The 15,524-nt window shown below is 39.3% G+C and overlaps 11 non-coding genes across 11 annotated transcripts; 5 read left to right on the top strand and 6 right to left on the bottom strand.

Moving 5' to 3' along the window:
• Positions 1–3,177: 3,177 nt before the first annotated feature.
• Positions 3,178–3,249, bottom strand: TRNAQ-UUG (transfer RNA glutamine (anticodon UUG)). Its single transcript has one exon. It is a non-coding gene; the product is annotated as a tRNA-Gln (tRNA).
• A 259-nt stretch (positions 3,250–3,508) lies between these two features.
• TRNAQ-CUG (transfer RNA glutamine (anticodon CUG)) lies at positions 3,509–3,580 on the top strand. Its single transcript has one exon. It is a non-coding gene; the product is annotated as a tRNA-Gln (tRNA).
• An 881-nt stretch (positions 3,581–4,461) lies between these two features.
• On the bottom strand, positions 4,462–4,533 carry TRNAQ-UUG (transfer RNA glutamine (anticodon UUG)). Its single transcript has one exon. It is a non-coding gene; the product is annotated as a tRNA-Gln (tRNA).
• Positions 4,534–6,911: 2,378 nt separating this feature from the next.
• Positions 6,912–6,983, top strand: TRNAQ-CUG (transfer RNA glutamine (anticodon CUG)). Its single transcript has one exon. It is a non-coding gene; the product is annotated as a tRNA-Gln (tRNA).
• A 913-nt stretch (positions 6,984–7,896) lies between these two features.
• Positions 7,897–7,968, bottom strand: TRNAQ-UUG (transfer RNA glutamine (anticodon UUG)). The gene has a single exon. It is a non-coding gene; the product is annotated as a tRNA-Gln (tRNA).
• A 259-nt stretch (positions 7,969–8,227) lies between these two features.
• On the top strand, positions 8,228–8,299 carry TRNAQ-CUG (transfer RNA glutamine (anticodon CUG)). The gene has a single exon. It is a non-coding gene; the product is annotated as a tRNA-Gln (tRNA).
• Positions 8,300–9,186: 887 nt separating this feature from the next.
• On the bottom strand, positions 9,187–9,258 carry TRNAQ-UUG (transfer RNA glutamine (anticodon UUG)). The gene has a single exon. It is a non-coding gene; the product is annotated as a tRNA-Gln (tRNA).
• Positions 9,259–11,612: 2,354 nt separating this feature from the next.
• TRNAQ-CUG (transfer RNA glutamine (anticodon CUG)) lies at positions 11,613–11,684 on the top strand. The gene has a single exon. It is a non-coding gene; the product is annotated as a tRNA-Gln (tRNA).
• Positions 11,685–12,598: 914 nt separating this feature from the next.
• TRNAQ-UUG (transfer RNA glutamine (anticodon UUG)) lies at positions 12,599–12,671 on the bottom strand. Its single transcript has one exon. It is a non-coding gene; the product is annotated as a tRNA-Gln (tRNA).
• Positions 12,672–12,929: 258 nt separating this feature from the next.
• Positions 12,930–13,001, top strand: TRNAQ-CUG (transfer RNA glutamine (anticodon CUG)). Its single transcript has one exon. It is a non-coding gene; the product is annotated as a tRNA-Gln (tRNA).
• An 881-nt stretch (positions 13,002–13,882) lies between these two features.
• On the bottom strand, positions 13,883–13,954 carry TRNAQ-UUG (transfer RNA glutamine (anticodon UUG)). Its single transcript has one exon. It is a non-coding gene; the product is annotated as a tRNA-Gln (tRNA).
• Positions 13,955–15,524: the final 1,570 nt, after the last annotated feature.

Below are 15,524 nucleotides of genomic sequence, written 5' to 3'. Positions count from 1 at the left end.
TATGATTAAGCAATATTAAATATTGTTTCTGACTGCCTCTATTTTGGCATAATGAAGTTCAGCATTTGCGGAAGTATTTAGGTTCCATGGTCTAATGGTTAGTAGGCTGGACTCTGAATTTAGTAATCTGACATGTTATAGCTATATTTTGTTTTCCTTTGGGTGTATTGTCATTTTATGCACATAGATTTCCTAGCAGTGGCTGTGATGAATAGTTCAATTTGATAGCAGCTTCCTTTTGAGAATTTGAAAAAAAAAGAATTAAATAGTCTCTCTGGATGACTCTGCTTTGATTTCTATGTGCACATCCCTTTTGCGTTTCAGAGGGATTGACCAACATACACAACAGTGCTTGGAAGACCTCTTCCTCCCATGGCATGTAAAGCTAACCTCTCTCCTACCGTGTGTTTTTTTACTTTTTAACTTCCCCTTCCGAGTCATGATCATGTAACTGAATTTACATTTTTAGATTTTAACTGCAGTAGTTGCTTGTTTTTCATTTTTATTTTTTGTGTACGCATACATCCCTTTTTGTGGGGATGGGGGAGTGATGTCTGTTTACTTATATTAGCTAATATAGGTCATTTTATGTCCGCTTACAATTTGTGTCAGGATTTTTTATGTCGTTTCCAATCAATGTCTAATATCAAGTGGTTTGCAGCAGTCATACAAAGGCACGTAACACCCCCAAAACACCTACATAAGTTAGAAATACTCCGGAAGAGTACTCAGTTTATGAAAAGGCGGTGAATCCCAAATAGAACTGTAAATGTAAGCTAGCAAGCAGACTGTGCACCCCTGTTTGGAACTATGACCTGTGTGTTGCCCTCTATTAACAGAACAATGTAACTGCAGCCCATGTCACATAAAATAGAAAGTAGAGATTATGCAAATTAACTCCCAGAAGAGCCTGGTGTCACCCCAAAAGGTGTCATGCTTTTCACACCAAGAAACATCCACACATAGATCCCTGCGAACCTCAAAAACGTACAGGAAACCCTGTCCAGCGCTTTGCTCCCAGAGGAGATAAGGGTGAAAAACCACCCTATGTTAAAAGTGTCCATAATCCATGCCAGCTGCCCTGTCTATAGAACCTGGCCGTTCGTGGCCATTCGGGGCATAGGGGCATGAGTGGAAGGGTTTAACCTGCCTGGGTTCTTGGGCATGGTTTCATCATGCCTCAGTTTACAATGGCACTCTGCCACTTTGTCAGGCTTTAAAGAAGCCTGACTCCTGCAGAGCAAAAGATCTGATTATTTCCTTACATGTTTTGTACGTAAGAATGCGGATGGTGCTCTGAGCCTCCTATGGTGGTTATTAAGCATGGTATACATACCATAGCATGTAACTGTGCCTACAAATGGAACATTTTGTTCATTTATTAGGGAGTTGTGAAAATGGCAAAATCAAATTGCCATTACTGACACAGACCAGCTGCCGCTGTCCGGACATTTCGTCGAAAGACATTTCGTCGAAAGACATTTGGTCGACGTAATTTGGTCGAAAGCCAAATGGTCGATTTTTTAATTTATTTATATATCTAATTTTTTAGGTTGTAGTTTAGGGAAAAAAAGGGTTTTTTAGAAAAAAAGGGGGTTGGGGGGACCCCCCCAAACCCCCCCCCAAAAAAAATGTGAAAATAAAAAACAAAGCAATTCGACCATTTGGTTTTCGACCAAATGGTTTCGACCAATTGTCCTGTCGACAAATTTTTTTCGACGAAATGTCTGGCAACCCAGCTGCCGACTGTTGCTATTGACAGGAGTTCCAGGTGTATAAACTGAGGAGATCACCAGTTCAATTACCTGTGAACGCATTTTGAAGCTCATTCACAACCAGTTCATGCCCGTTCTCTCCATTTTGGCTTTCTGGCTGGCCGAGGGGCCCTTCAGTAATGTTCTTTGCTAACCATTACACCATGGGCCCCTTGCTGGTGCAACCTGACAGAGTTGTAACAGAAATGAGAATCGAGATCTCATGCATCATTTTAACAAACTCATATTCCTAGCCCACGGATATTATGCAAATGTGGAACTGTTTAGTTGGTTGTTGCGCAATAGCAAACTCTTTGCTTTACAGCTCATTTGGATAGGATTCTTCCTCTGGAGGCATAAGATAAAAGAATATTGCATACATTCTCTAAAAGGCTCTTTTTTTGCTGCAATGACGTTCATCATGTCACTAAGTATGTAGGTTCCATGGTGTAATGGTTAGCACTCTGGACTCTAAATCCAGCGATCCGAGTTCAAATCTCGGTGGGACCTTGGGAATTACTGTGTTTGTTTTCCTCTCAGTGTCTTGTTTTAATAGCAATGACGCTGCTGTGTCGCCCACTTTCATAGCATTATTCCCTGGGTGCATTTGAAAAAAGAAAGATTTTCCATGGATGACGCTCTTTAGCCACAATGAAACCCACCACTTTCTGTGGTGTGAAAGACCTATGGTGTAATGGTAGCACCCTGGAGGTTGAATCCAATAATTTGCATTCAAATCTCTGTAAGAGTTTACCATCAGTCGAACCTTTCCCTTATCGTTTATTGTGGATGTCTTCTTTGAAGAAAGGTATGATCCAACTAAAGTAAGTACATTCACGAATGGGCCCTTGGTCGGTACAAACAGTATTTATACACCTCAGGCCTTTTGTGAATTAAGAAAAGTGTGTTCTTCGTTCTATTTTTCATCTCAAACTGATACCTTCATTTTACAAACATGTAAAGACTGTTAAGACGCTTGATTAATATCATTGATTCTGAATGTGGTCGCTTTTCATAGGATTAACCCTTTAACAATTTTGAAAGAGAATGACGATACAATAGAGCTGCTTTTCCCAAAATGGTATTATTAATGTTGTTGCTGCATCTTCAAGTAAAAAGAGAATCCATTGGGTCACAGATTGAGCATGTTTCTTAACATTGAGTTAAGTTTGAAAATTTCAAATCTTTTATGTATGTTTCCGATGCAGATCTGCCCATCGACTCAGAATGACCTCACTGTTCATACATTTAAAAAAAATGCATAAAGGTTAAGGTGCTAGGCACAAAAGTGGATTTTTATGAAAAGTTATGCCAGAGAGTGAGAGCGAAAATGAATACCCTACACCACTAACCTTATGAATATTACTATCTTTGGCCTATAATTTAAGACAACAAGGAGACAAAGTGTGTTAGAGCAAGAGAGAGGTTCCACCGAGACTTGAACTCGGATCGCTGGATTCAAAGTCCAAAGTGCTAACCATTACACCATGGAACCCTTGTTGAGCAGAGCTTCATAAGGGCAATGAGAATATAGGGCACAGTCAAGATGTTTACTGACCTATAGTAACCGTTTACTGATATTATATCGAAGCAGCACTGTTGCTGTTGGATGCTGTGCAATCGCAAAGTATTGGCTTCATGTCTCATTTGGATCAAATTCTTCCTCTGGAGTCTAATGATATAGGAATATTACATATTTTCTCTGATGTGCTCTGTTTTTCCAGAATGAAGTGCATCATGCTACTGAATATGTGGGTTCCATGGTGTAATGGTTAGCACTCTGGACTCTGAATCCAGTGATCCCAGTTCAAGTCTCGGTGGGACCTTGGGGCTGCTTCTCTTTTAGAGTTGCCTTTCATTTGCAGATAGATATAACAGCAATAGCTTTGCTTTACAGCCCACTTTGATGGCAGTCTTCTTTGACCAAAGAATATTAATAGTTTCTGGGGATGACTCTCTTTTGCCACAAAGAAACTGCCCACTCTCATATCTCCAAAGCTCCAAGGTATAATGGCTATTAAACTGGCTTTTGATCTCAGCGATTTGCATTGAAAGCCCAGGAGGCCCCTAAAATCAGTTGAATTGTTTCCTGATAATTTAGAGTTTATTTCTTCTTTCGAGAAAGGTGTGATCCAAATAAAGTAAGTACATTTAAACAAGGGCACTTGATCAGTAAATGCACTACTTTCTAGAACTCATAACTCTTGTAAGTTATAAAAAGTTTGCTCTCCATACAGTTTGTCAACTCAAAGAATTACATTTTTTACACATTTAATAAGACCATCAAATTGCTTGAAACATAGGAATGATTGTGAAAGTGAATATGATTCACCAAAATAATTGTATAACATTTTTTAATGTTAATAATATAGGGCTTTTTCCAATCTTTTCACATCAATGTTGTTTCTGCATGTTCCAGTGAGCAGAGAATCTACTGCACATAGTGTGTACATTTTTCTTTTCATAGAGTTAAGGTTGGACATTATTCATCTGTGGAAAATGTTTCTGAGAGATATCTGGGTGCCCACTCTGATTGACCTTAGGGATTGTACATTAACGATATGTAGTTGCATCACTGTATTGGTATCAGGCACCAAAGTGCATTTAAATGTAATGTCGTGCAGAGAGAGTCGACTGAACTTCTGAATATTAACTCTGTTGAATTGTAATTTGAGAAATTAGAAAATGGAGTGTAAGAGCAAGATAACGGTCCCACCGAGACTTGAACTCGGATCGTTGGATTCAAAGTCCAAAGTGCTAACCATTACACCATGGAACCCTTGCAAGATGCACCTGAGAGCGTTGAATCAGAAATGGCAATATAGAGCACATTTACAATTTTTACAGATTCATAGTCCCAATTGACTGATATCATACAAACACAGCGATGTTGTCGATTGACGTTGTGCTATAGCAATCTCTGTGCTTTATAGAGCATGTAGATCAAATTCTTCCTCTTGAGGCATATGATTAAGCAATATTAAATATTGTTTCTGACTGCCTCTGTTTTGGCATAATGAAGTTCAGCATTTGCGGAAGTATTTAGGTTCCATGGTCTAATGGTTAGTAGGCTGGACTCTGAATTTAGTAATCTGACATGTTATAGCTATATTTTGTTTTCCTTTGGGTGTATTGTCATTTTATGCACATAGATTTCCTAGCAGTGGCTGTGATGAATAGTTCAATTTGATAGCAGCTTCCTTTTGAGAATTTGAAAAAAAAAGAATTAAATAGTCTCTCTGGATGACTCTGCTTTGATTTCTATGTGCACATCCCTTTTGCGTTTCAGAGGGATTGACCAACATACACAACAGTGCTTGGAAGACCTCTTCCTCCCATGGCATGTAAAGCTAACCTCTCTCCTACCGTGTGTTTTTTTACTTTTTAACTTCCCCTTCCGAGTCATGATCATGTAACTGAATTTACATTTTTAGATTTTAACTGCAGTAGTTGCTTGTTTTTCATTTTTATTTTTTGTGTACGCATACATCCCTTTTTGTGGGGATGGGGGAGTGATGTCTGTTTACTTATATTAGCTAATATAGGTCATTTTATGTCCGCTTACAATTTGTGTCAGGATTTTTTATGTCGTTTCCAATCAATGTCTAATATCAAGTGGTTTGCAGCAGTCATACAAAGGCACGTAACACCCCCAAAACACCTACATAAGTTAGAAATACTCCGGAAGAGTACTCAGTTTATGAAAAGGCGGTGAATCCCAAATAGAACTGTAAATGTAAGCTAGCAAGCAGACTGTGCACCCCTGTTTGGAACTATGACCTGTGTGTTGCCCTCTATTAACAGAACAATGTAACTGCAGCCCATGTCACATAAAATAGAAAGTAGAGATTATGCAAATTAACTCCCAGAAGAGCCTGGTGTCACCCCAAAAGGTGTCATGCTTTTCACACCAAGAAACATCCACACATAGATCCCTGCAAACCTCAAAAACGTACAGGAAACCCTGTCCAGCGCTTTGCTCCCAGAGGAGATAAGGGTGAAAAACCACCCTATGTTAAAAGTGTCCATAATCCATGCCAGCTGCCCTGTCTATAGAACCTGGCCGTTCGTGGCCATTCGGGGCATAGGGGCATGAGTGGAAGGGTTTAACCTGCCTGGGTTCTTGGGCATGGTTTCATCATGCCTCAGTTTACAATGGCACTCTGCCACTTTGTCAGGCTTTAAAGAAGCCTGACTCCTGCAGAGCAAAAGATCTGATTATTTCCTTACATGTTTTGTACGTAAGAATGCGGATGGTGCTCTGAGCCTCCTATGGTGGTTATTAAGCATGGTATACATACCATAGCATGTAACTGTGCCTACAAATGGAACATTTTGTTCATTTATTAGGGAGTTGTGAAAATGGCAAAATCAAATTGCCATTACTGACACAGACCAGCTGCCGCTGTCCGGACATTTCGTCGAAAGACATTTCGTCGAAAGACATTTGGTCGACGTAATTTGGTCGAAAGCCAAATGGTCGATTTTTTAATTTATTTATATATCTATTTTTTAGGTTGTAGTTTAGGGAAAAAAAGGGTTTTTTAGAAAAAAAGGGGGTTGGGGGGACCCCCCCAAACCCCCCCCCAAAAAAAAATGTGAAAATAAAAAACAAAGCAATTCGACCATTTGGTTTTCGACCAAATGGTTTCGACCAATTGTCCTGTCGACAAATTTTTTTCGACGAAATGTCTGGCAACCCAGCTGCCGACTGTTGCTATTGACAGGAGTTCCAGGTGTATAAACTGAGGAGATCACCAGTTCAATTACCTGTGAACGCATTTTGAAGCTCATTCACAACCAGTTCATGCCCGTTCTCTCCATTTTGGCTTTCTGGCTGGCCGAGGGGCCCTTCAGTAATGTTCTTTGCTAACCATTACACCATGGGCCCCTTGCTGGTGCAACCTGACAGAGTTGTAACAGAAATGAGAATCGAGATCTCATGCATCATTTTAACAAACTCATATTCCTAGCCCACGGATATTATGCAAATGTGGAACTGTTTAGTTGGTTGTTGCGCAATAGCAAACTCTTTGCTTTACAGCTCATTTGGATAGGATTCTTCCTCTGGAGGCATAAGATAAAAGAATATTGCATACATTCTCTAAAAGGCTCTTTTTTTGCTGCAATGACGTTCATCATGTCACTAAGTATGTAGGTTCCATGGTGTAATGGTTAGCACTCTGGACTCTGAATCCAGCGATCCGAGTTCAAATCTCGGTGGGACCTTGGGAATTACTGTGTTTGTTTTCCTCTCAGTGTCTTGTTTTAATAGCAATGACGCTGCTGTGTCGCCCACTTTCATAGCATTATTCCCTGGGTGCATTTGAAAAAAGAAAGATTTTCCATGGATGACGCTCTTTAGCCACAATGAAACCCACCACTTTCTGTGGTGTGAAAGACCCATGGTGTAATGGTAGCACCCTGGAGGTTGAATCCAATAATTTGCATTCAAATCTCTGTAAGAGTTTACCATCAGTCGAACCTTTCCCTTATCGTTTATTGTGGATGTCTTCTTTGAAGAAAGGTATGATCCAACTAAAGTAAGTACATTCACGAATGGGCCCTTGGTCGGTACAAACAGTATTTATACACCTCAGGCCTTTTGTGAATTAAGAAAAGTGTGTTCTTCGTTCTATTTTTCATCTCAAACTGATACCTTCATTTTACAAACATGTAAAGACTGTATAGACGCTTGATTAATATCATTGATTCTGAATGTGGTCGCTTTTCATAGGATTAACCCTTTAACAATTTTGAAAGAGAATGGCGATACAATAGAGCTGCTTTTCCCAAAATGGTATTATTAATGTTGTTGCTGCATCTTCAAGTAAAAAGAGAATCCATTGGGTCACAGATTGAGCATGTTTCTTAACATTGAGTTAAGTTTGAAAATTTCAAATCTTTTATGTATGTTTCCGATGCAGATCTGCCCATCGACTCAGAATGACCTCACTGTTCATACATTTAAAAAAAATGCATAAAGGTTAAGGTGCTAGGCACAAAAGTGGATTTTTATGAAAAGTTATGCCAGAGAGTGAGAGCGAAAATGAATACCCTACACCACTAACCTTATGAATATTACTATCTTTGGCCTATAATTTAAGACAACAAGGAGACAAAGTGTGTTAGAGCAAGAGAGAGGTTCCACCGAGACTTGAACTCGGATCGCTGGATTCAAAGTCCAAAGTGCTAACCATTACACCATGGAACCCTTGTTGAGCAGAGCTTCATAAGGGCAATGAGAATATAGGGCACAGTCAAGATTTTTACTGACCTATAGTAACCGTTTACTGATATTATATCGAAGCAGCACTGTTGCTGTTGGATGCTGTGCAATCGCAAAGTATTGGCTTCATGTCTCATTTGCATCAAATTCTTCCTCTGGAGTCTAATGATATAGGAATATTACATATTTTCTCTGATGTGCTCTGTTTTTCCAGAATGAAGTGCATCATGCTACTGAATATGTGGGTTCCATGGTGTAATGGTTAGCACTCTGGACTCTGAATCCAGCGATCCGAGTTCAAGTCTCGGTGGGACCTTGGGGCTGCTTCTCTTTTAGAGTTGCCTTTCATTTGCAGATAGATATAACAGCAATAGCTTTGCTTTACAGCCCACTTTGATGGCAGTCTTCTTTGACCAAAGAATATTAATAGTTTCTGGGTCTGGGGATGACTCTCTTTTGCCACAAAGAAACTGCCCACTCTCATATCTCCAAAGCTCCAAGGTATAATGGCTATTAAACTGGCTTTTGATCTCAGCGATTTGCATTGAAAGCCCAGGAGGCCCCTAAAATCAGTTGAATTGTTTCCTGATAATTTAGAGTTTATTTCTTCTTTCGAGAAAGGTGTGATCCAAATAAAGTAAGTACATTTAAACAAGGGCACTTGATCAGTAAATGCACTACTTTCTAGAACTCATAACTCTTGTAAGTTATAAAAAGTTTGCTCTCCATACAGTTTGTCAACTCAAAGAATTACATTTTTTACACATTTAATAAGACCATCAAATTGCTTGAAACATAGGAATGATTGTGAAAGTGAATATGATTCACCAAAATAATTGTATAACATTTTTTAATGTTAATAAAATAGGGCTTTTTCCAATCTTTTCACATCAATGTTGTTTCTGCATGTTCCAGTGAGCAGAGAATCTACTGCACATAGTGTGTACATTTTTCTTTTCATAGAGTTAAGGTTGGACATTATTCATCTGTGGAAAATGTTTCTGAGAGATATCTGGGTGCCCACTCTGATTGACCTTAGGGATTGTACATTAACGATATGTAGTTGCATCACTGTATTGGTATCAGGCACCAAAGTGCATTTAAATGTAATGTCGTGCAGAGAGAGTCGACTGAACTTCTGAATATTAACTCTGTTGAATTGTAATTTGAGAAATTAGAAAATGGAGTGTAAGAGCAAGATAACGGTTCCACCGAGACTTGAACTCGGATCGTTGGATTCAAAGTCCAAAGCGCTAACCATTACACCATGGAACCCTTGCAAGATGCACCTGAGAGCGATGAATCAGAAATGGCAATATAGAGCACATTTACAATTTTTACATATTCATAGTCCCAATTGACTGATATCATACAAACACAGCGATGTTGTCGATTGACGTTGTGCTATAGCAATCTCTGTGCTTTATAGAGCATGTAGATCAAATTCTTCCTCTTGAGGCATATGATTAAGCAATATTAAATATTGTTTCTGACTGCCTCTGTTTTGGCATAATGAAGTTCAGCATTTGCGGAAGTATTTAGGTTCCATGGTCTAATGGTTAGTAGGCTGGACTCTGAATTTAGTAATCTGACATGTTATAGCTATATTTTGTTTTCCTTTGGGTGTATTGTCATTTTATGCACATAGATTTCCTAGCAGTGGCTGTGATGAATAGTTCAATTTGATAGCAGCTTCCTTTTGAGAATTTGAAAAAAAAAGAATTAAATAGTCTCTCTGGATGACTCTGCTTTGATTTCTATGTGCACATCCCTTTTGCGTTTCAGAGGGATTGACCAACATACACAACAGTGCTTGAAAGACCTCTTCCTCCCTCATGGCATGTAAAGCTAACCTCTCTCCTACCGTGTGTTTTTTTACTTTTTAACTTCCCCTTCCGAGTCATGATCATGTAACTGAATTTACATTTTTAGATTTTAACTGCAGTAGTTGCTTGTTTTTCATTTTTATTTTTTGTGTACGCATACATCCCTTTTTGTGGGGAGGGGGGAGTGATGTCTGTTTACTTATATTAGCTAATATAGGTCATTTTATGTCTGCTTACAATATGTGTCAGGATTTTTTATGTCGTTTCCAATCAATGTCTAATATCAAGTGGTTTGCAGCAGTCATACAAAGGCACGTAACACCCCCAAAACACCTACATAAGTTAGAAATACTCCGGAAGAGTACTCAGTTTATGAAAAGGCGGTGAATCCCAAATAGAACTGTAAATGTAAGCTAGCAAGCAGACTGTGCACCCCTGTTTGGAACTATGACCTGTGTGTTGCCCTCTATTAACAGAACAATGTAACTGCAGCCCATGTCACATAAAATAGAAAGTAGAGATTATGCAAATTAACTCCCAGAAGAGCCTGGTGTCACCCCAAAAGGTGTCATGCTTTTCACACCAAGAAACATCCACACATAGATCCCTGCGAACCTCAAAAACGTACAGGAAACCCTGTCCAGCGCTTTGCTCCCAGAGGAGATAAGGTTGAAAAACCACCCTATGTTAAAAGTGTCCATAATCCATGTCAGCTGCCCTGTCTATAGGCCTAGGGGCATGAGTGGAAGGGTTTAACCTGCCTGGGTTCTTGGGCATGGTTTCATCATGCCTCAGTTTACAATGGCACTCTGCCACTTTGTCAGGCTTTAAAGAAGCCTGACTCCTGCAGAGCAAAAGATCTGATTATTTCCTTACATGTTTTGTACGTAAGAATGCGGATGGTGCTCTGAGCCTCCTATGGTGGTTATTAAGCATGGTATACATACCATAGCATGTAACTGTGCCTACAAATGGAACATTTTGTTCATTTATTAGGGAGTTGTGAAAATGGCAAAATCAAATTGCCATTACTGACACAGACCAGCTGCCGCTGTCCGGACATTTCGTCGAAAGACATTTCGTCGAAAGACATTTGGTCGACGTAATTTGGTCGAAAGCCAAATGGTCGATTTTTTAATTTATTTATATATCTATTTTTTAGGTTGTAGTTTAGGGAAAAAAAGGGTTTTTTAGAAAAAAAGGGGGTTGGGGGGACCCCCCCAAACCCCCCCCCAAAAAAAAATGTGAAAATAAAAAACAAAGCAATTCGACCATTTGGTTTTCGACCAAATGGTTTCGACCAATTGTCCTGTCGACAAATTTTTTTCGACGAAATGTCTGGCAACCCAGCTGCCGACTGTTGCTATTGACAGGAGTTCCAGGTGTATAAACTGAGGAGATCACCAGTTCAATTACCTGTGAACGCATTTTGAAGCTCATTCACAACAAGTTCATGCCCGTTCTCTCCATTTTGGCTTTCTGGCTGGCCGAGGGGCCCTTCAGTAATGTTCTTTGCTAACCATTACACCATGGGCCCCTTGCTGGTGCAACCTGACAGAGTTGTAACAGAAATGAGAATCGAGATCTCATGCATCATTTTAACAAACTCATATTCCTAGCCCACGGATATTATGCAAATGTGGAACTGTTTAGTTGGTTGTTGCGCAATAGCAAACTCTTTGCTTTACAGCTCATTTGGATAGGATTCTTCCTCTGGAGGCATAAGATAAAAGAATATTGCATACATTCTCTAAAAGGCTCTTTTTTTGCTGCAATGACGTTCATCATGTCACTAAGTATGTAGGTTCCATGGTGTAATGGTTAGCACTCTGGACTCTGAATCCAGCGATCCGAGTTCAAATCTCGGTGGGACCTTGGGAATTACTGTGTTTGTTTTCCTCTCAGTGTCTTGTTTTAATAGCAATGACGCTGCTGTGTCGCCCACTTTCATAGCATTATTCCCTGGGTGCATTTGAAAAAAGAAAGATTTTCCATGGATGACGCTCTTTAGCCACAATGAAACCCACCACTTTCTGTGGTGTGAAAGACCTATGGTGTAATGGTAGCACCCTGGAGGTTGAATCCAATAATTTGCATTCAAATCTCTGTAAGAGTTTACCATCAGTCAAACCTTTCCCTTATCGTTTATTGTGGATGTCTTCTTTGAAGAAAGGTATGATCCAACTAAAGTAAGTACATTCACGAATGGGCCCTTGGTCGGTACAAACAGTATTTATACACCTCAGGCCTTTTGTGAATTAAGAAAAGTGTGTTCTTCGTTCTATTTTTCATCTCAAACTGATACCTTCATTTTACAAACATGTAAAGACTGTTAATACGCTTGATTAATATCATTGATTCTGAATGTGGTCGCTTTTCATAGGATTAACCCTTTAACAATTTTGAAAGAGAATGACGATACAATAGAGCTGCTTTTCCCAAAATGGTATTATTAATGTTGTTGCTGCATCTTCAAGTAAAAAGAGAATCCATTGGGTCACAGATTGAGCATGTTTCTTAACATTGAGTTAAGTTTGAAAATTTCAAATCTTTTATGTATGTTTCCGATGCAGATCTGCCCATCGACTCAGAATGACCTCACTGTTCATACATTTAAAAAAAAATGCATAAAGGTTAAGGTGCTAGGCACAAAAGTGGATTTTTATGAAAAGTTATGCCAGAGAGTGAGAGCGAAAATGAATACCCTACACCACTAACCTTATGAATATTACTATCTTTGGCCTATAATTTAAGACAACAAGGAGACAAAGTGTGTTAGAGCAAGAGAGAGGTTCCACCGAGACTTGAACTCGGATCGCTGGATTCAAAGTCCAAAGTGCTAACCATTACACCATGGAAACCTTGTTGAGCAAAGCTTCATAAGGGCAATGAGAATATAGGGCACAGTCAAGATTTTTACTGACCTATAGTAACCGTTTACTGATATTATATCGAAGCAGCACTGTTGCTGTTGGATGCTGTGCAATCGCAAAGTATTGGCTTCATGTCTCATTTGGATCAAATTCTTCCTCTGGAGTCTAATGATATAGGAATATTACATATTTTCTCTGATGTGCTCTGTTTTTCCAGAATGAAGTGCATCATGCTACTGAATATGTGGGTTCCATGGTGTAATGGTTAGCACTCTGGACTCTGAATCCAGCGATCCCAGTTCAAGTCTCGGTGGGACCTTGGGGCTGCTTCTCTTTTAGAGTTGCCTTTCATTTGCAGATAGATATAACAGCAATAGCTTTGCTTTACAGCCCACTTTGATGGCAGTCTTCTTTGACCAAAGAATATTAATAGTTTCTGGGGATGACTCTCTTTTGCCACAAAGAAACTGCCCACTCTCATATCTCCAAAGCTCCAAGGTATAATGGCTATTAAACTGGCTTTTGATCTCAGCGATTTGCATTGAAAGCCCAGGAGGCCCCTAAAATCAGTTGAATTGTTTCCTGATAATTTAGAGTTTATTTCTTCTTTCGAGAAAGGTGTGATCCAAATAAAGTAAGTACATTTAAACAAGGGCACTTGATCAGTAAATGCACTACTTTCTAGAACTCATAACTCTTGTAAGTTATAAAAAGTTTGCTCTCCATACAGTTTGTCAACTCAAAGAATTACATTTTTTACACATTTAATAAGACCATCAAATTGCTTGAAACATAGGAATGATTGTGAAAGTGAATATGATTCACCAAAATAATTGTATAACATTTTTTAATGTTAATAATATAGGGCTTTTTCCAATCTTTTCACATCAATGTTGTTTCTGCATGTTCCAGTGAGCAGAGAATCTACTGCACATAGTGTGTACATTTTTCTTTTCATAGAGTTAAGGTTGGACATTATTCATCTGTGGAAAATGTTTCTGAGAGATATCTGGGTGCCCACTCTGATTGACCTTAGGGATTGTACATTAACGATATGTAGTTGCATCACTGTATTGGTATCAGGCACCAAAGTGCATTTAAATGTAATGTCGTGCAGAGAGAGTCGACTGAACTTCTGAATATTAACTCTGTTGAATTGTAATTTGAGAAATTAGAAAATGGAGTGTAAGAGCAAGATAACGGTCCCACCGAGACTTGAACTCGGATCGTTGGATTCAAAGTCCAAAGTGCTAACCATTACACCATGGAACCCTTGCAAGATGCACCTGAGAGCGTTGAATCAGAAATGGCAATATAGAGCACATTTACAATTTTTACAGATTCATAGTCCCAATTGACTGATATCATACAAACACAGCGATGTTGTCGATTGACGTTGTGCTATAGCAATCTCTGTGCTTTATAGAGCATGTAGATCAAATTCTTCCTCTTGAGGCATATGATTAAGCAATATTAAATATTGTTTCTGACTGCCTCTGTTTTGGCATAATGAAGTTCAGCATTTGTGGAAGTATTTAGGTTCCATGGTCTAATGGTTAGTAGGCTGGACTCTGAATTTAGTAATCTGACATGTTATAGCTATATTTTGTTTTCCTTTGGGTGTATTGTCATTTTATGCACATAGATTTCCTAGCAGTGGCTGTGATGAATAGTTCAATTTGATAGCAGCTTCCTTTTGAGAATTTGAAAAAAAAAGAATTAAATAGTCTCTCTGGATGACTCTGCTTTGATTTCTATGTGCACATCCCTTTTGCGTTTCAGAGGGATTGACCAACATACACAACAGTGCTTGGAAGACCTCTTCCTCCCATGGCATGTAAAGCTAACCTCTCTCCTACCGTGTGTTTTTTTACTTTTTAACTTCCCCTTCCGAGTCATGATCATGTAACTGAATTTACATTTTTAGATTTTAACTGCAGTAGTTGCTTGTTTTTCATTTTTATTTTTTGTGTACGCATACATCCCTTTTTGTGGGGATGGGGGAGTGATGTCTGTTTACTTATATTAGCTAATATAGGTCATTTTATGTCCGCTTACAATTTGTGTCAGGATTTTTTATGTCGTTTCCAATCAATGTCTAATATCAAGTGGTTTGCAGCAGTCATACAAAGGCACGTAACACCCCCAAAACACCTACATAAGTTAGAAATACTCCGGAAGAGTACTCAGTTTATGAAAAGGCGGTGAATCCCAAATAGAACTGTAAATGTAAGCTAGCAAGCAGACTGTGCACCCCTGTTTGGAACTATGACCTGTGTGTTGCCCTCTATTAACAGAACAATGTAACTGCAGCCCATGTCAGATAAAATAGAAAGTAGAGATTATGCAAATTAACTCCCAGAAGAGCCTGGTGTCACCCCAAAAGGTGTCATGCTTTTCACACCAAGAAACATCCACACATAGATCCCTGCGAACCTCAAAAACGTACAGGAAACCCTGTCCAGCGCTTTGCTCCCAGAGGAGATAAGGGTGAAAAACCACCCTATGTTAAAAGTGTCCATAATCCATGCCAGCTGCCCTGTCTATAGAACCTGGCCGTTCGTGGCCATTCGGGGCATAGGGGCATGAGTGGAAGGGTTTAACCTGCCTGGGTTCTTGGGCATGGTTTCATCATGCCTCAGTTTACAATGGCACTCTGCCACTTTGTCAGGCTTTAAAGAAGCCTGACTCCTGCAGAGCAAAAGATCTGATTATTTCCTTACATGTTTTGTACGTAAGAATGCGGATGGTGCTCTGAGCCTCCTATGGTGGTTATTAAGCATGGTATACATACCATAGCATGTAACTGTGCCTACAAATGGAACATTTTGTTCATTTATTA

Source organism: Ambystoma mexicanum, chromosome 5p, assembly GCF_040938575.1.
Source record: "Ambystoma mexicanum isolate Mex_15411 chromosome 5p, UKY_AmexF1_1, whole genome shotgun sequence".
Taxonomy (NCBI): domain Eukaryota; kingdom Metazoa; phylum Chordata; class Amphibia; order Caudata; family Ambystomatidae; genus Ambystoma; species Ambystoma mexicanum.
Note: the sequence above shows the minus strand (reverse complement) of the source record. Positions and strands in the feature narration are given on the sequence as shown.